The sequence below is a fragment of the Zingiber officinale genome, chromosome 2B, assembly GCF_018446385.1.
Source record: "Zingiber officinale cultivar Zhangliang chromosome 2B, Zo_v1.1, whole genome shotgun sequence".
In the NCBI taxonomy this organism is placed as follows: Eukaryota; Viridiplantae; Streptophyta; class Magnoliopsida; order Zingiberales; family Zingiberaceae; genus Zingiber; species Zingiber officinale.
The window spans coordinates 26244863-26248244 of record NC_055989.1 but is presented as its reverse complement, the minus strand read 5'-3'; the positions used below and the strand labels follow the sequence as shown (position 1 = coordinate 26248244).

Genomic DNA, 3382 nt, shown 5'->3' with positions numbered 1-3382 from the left:
AGGGTAAAGCTCTTCTCCTTTGTAGATCTAGTTTAGATCAAGGCTTAGAAAACTCGTACGTGAAAGTTTTTACGAATTTATTTCTTCGTACGGATCCGGTGGCGGGGTTTCGGGGTTTCCACAATGTAAAAAGCGGTTTTTGCGGCCCGAAAACCCACAGATCTTCACCGATTCGACTCCGGGAATGTGGATTGGATCCGAAGACCATCTTCATCATAGATAAGCCTTCTTTCTTTCCTTTTCATGGATTGGGATCAAGAATGCTTGTAATCTTTATGTTTTCAGATTTCTTTCTTCGATCGATGGAGTAGTTTATCTTCGTTCTAGGATGGTGGGAGTATTTGTAAGGATTTCTTGATGTAAACTCTTGTGGATATGCCAATTTCCCATTTCTATGATTTTGTCCTGTTTTGTATCTACTTGATCTTGTGTGGAATGTTGTGATTATGCCTAATTACCATGCTTGATTGAGAGTTTGGATATCTTGTGGATCTTGTAGGGGTAATTCTTCATTCGATTTTTCGAGGGATCTTCGTGATAGGAACATGCCCGTGTAAGGACGTTTAAGGGATTATCTTGAAGGGGAAATTAGGTATTTCAAGAGGGTAGGATAGATTTATGCATTAATCTTTATATATCTTGATGGGTTAATGAGCGATGGATTCTTATGTTGATTTTTCAAGGGGCGCACGTGACAGGCAAGCCCATGTACGGACAACATAGATTCATTCCTAATTGATTAATCTAGGTATGGATTTCAGTCCTAGGTCGGTTCTCTATTGCAAGAGAGAACCGACAACCTTCTACAAATGATGGAAGATTGAGAAAAGGATTTGGTAGATCATTTACATTGAACAACCTTACAAAACAACCAAAACTTTTAGAATATCCCTTATCATTACCTTTATTCTTGTTGCCTATTCTTTCATTCTTTTGTTTACTTTTCATAGTTACACTTAAATTTTGTCAATCTATTGATTTGTTGTCTAGTTAATTTGCGTTGAGATATTCTTAGTGCTTATTCCAGTCCCTGTGGATACGATAATCTTTTATATTATTTGCGATATTTCCGTACACTTATAGAGGTCAACAAGTTTTTGTCGCCGTTGCCGGGGACTACGCTATAACATTAGGGATTATCAATTATGTTAGACTAAACATAACTTTTCTTTTATTTTCATTAGCATAATTGAAACTAATCTTTAGAATTCTGTTTTCATCATTTGCATATCTTTCTAATTCTTGACAATTCTTTTTGTTGCAATTCTAATTCTAATTCTAACTTTGCATTCTTGATTTCTAGCACTCTAATCTAACTTTTCTCTGTTTTTCTCTTTTGATCTAGTTTCTTTCTTATTTTCTTTTGTAAACATATCTTGCAATCTTTAGCATATGAATTATTCTAGACTTTTTTCTTTTTCTTTTTATCTTTTCTTTCTTGTTTTCATTATGCACTTTCTTTCTTGCAATTTAAATTCTGCATTTTCTTTCTTGCTTTTCATATTGCATTTTATTTCTTGTCTTTGATTCTTCATTTTTAAATTTTTTCTTGAATATCCATGAGCACTAACATGTCAAGCAGGCCCATGAGAAATTTTTCTACACCCTTTTCTGTAAGATTTTTATCTCCCATTGTGCAACCTCAAATTGAAGCAGAAAGTTTCCAACTAGACCCAGAGTTAATTTTTATGATGCAAGGTCACAAATTTGGAGGAGAAGTATCAGAAAGTCTTTATCTGCATCTTGAAACATTTTTAGAGATTAGTGATATGGTGAAATGTAAAGGAGTGTCAACAGATGCAGTTCGATTGATGACATATCCTTTCAGTATCAAGGATAAAGGACTTGATTATATTCTCTCCATCCTCAAAGTATCACAAGTTGGGAGCAATTGGAGAAACAATTTCGGAATCATTTTTTCCCTCCAAGCAGAACAATGTATATGAGGAATTGCATAACAAATTTTGCTCAGGCATATAGAGAATCATTATTTGAAGCATGGGATAGATTCAAGAGTCTTCTAAGATAGTGCCCTCATCATGGTTTTGAAAAATGGTTGATCCTGCACATATTCTATGGGGGGATTTCTTTCTCAGACAAGAGTTTATTGGATTCATTAGCTGGAGGTTCTTTTATGGACAAAAGTGTAGATGAAGCATATATATTAATTGATCAAGTGACATTGAACCTCCATGAATGGTCAAACATAAGTTGGATGAAATTTTCCTCAAACATTCAAGGAGTGCAAGCCATAAATGCTATAGAGTTTGTCAAACAAATTGTAACTCAACCATCTATGAGTTTTGAAAATCACAATTCACAGAATGGGGAGTTCAAACATTTAGAGGCAAAGATTGAAAGTATTGTTTCAAAATGGTTCAAAGAAGACCTTCCTCCTACACAGACAAGATCTAGTGTAAATGATAATGATATTAAGTGAAGAAGTGGCAAGAATCATGAAGAACTTCTGAAGAAAGATTTGTTTAGAATTAAGGAGAAGAACAATAGAAGATCACAAGAACTCAGTTCCATTACTCCAGGAAGTTCACAAAGGCCACAAGTACCTTTTCCTCAACGATTGATCATACCAACACTATATAAGCAAGTTGAATCTCCTCCACAAGCTAAAAGGGAATATGGGAAGTTAGAAGTACCTTCCCCAATACCTTCGCTAAGGGTTCCTTTTCCACAAAGGTTAGTGGGGGTCAATGAAAATAAAGACTTCGGCAAATCCTGTGACACTAATATGGTTGAGCACAGATTTTTGAATGTATTTGAAGATGAAGACTTTTCAGATGAGGATTTTATTGATAATGTAGTGGTAAATAAATTTTCAGATTTACCTCCAAAATTTATAGGGTGTTATAGTGACATTGAACTTTCAGATGATAAATGTGATGTGGTAGATCAACTTAAAACTGCAAGTGAAGTTATTGATCCTCTTGTTATTGATTCTCCTATTGAGGAAATAGATGTTGGTTTATTTTTTGATGTATGTGTTGATGATGATGATATAGAATAATGTGTAGGGAGCTGTGTTGTGGAAGCAACATCTCAAGGATCACCACCTTTGTCCACACAACCCTTAGAGGTTGTAAGAATTGATCATGTTGTGGAACAATGTGTAGGGACTTATGCAAAGCTAGCAGAGTCTCAACAATCATCATCATTGATATCATCAATACCTGAGCCAGAGTCAGAACCATCATTTGATTAAGAGGAAGTCACATCTACATGTTTAGAAACTTCAGGTATTTCTCAGCAAAGTAAGGTTAGTATTTCTTTTGATCTTTTTGGAAAATTTTATAGAGGTACCTATCATTGACTTTATTGGATGTGATTCAGTTTTTATTTCTTATTCTACTTATCTTAATATGGTTAT

At 34.6% G+C, this 3382-nt stretch overlaps 1 non-coding gene across 1 annotated transcript; it reads right to left on the bottom strand.

Annotated features, from left to right (window-relative positions):
• Nucleotides 1–1940: 1940 nt before the first annotated feature.
• LOC122049811 lies at nt 1941–2046 on the bottom strand. The gene has a single exon (XR_006131067.1). It is a non-coding gene; the product is annotated as a small nucleolar RNA R71 (small nucleolar RNA).
• Nucleotides 2047–3382: the final 1336 nt, after the last annotated feature.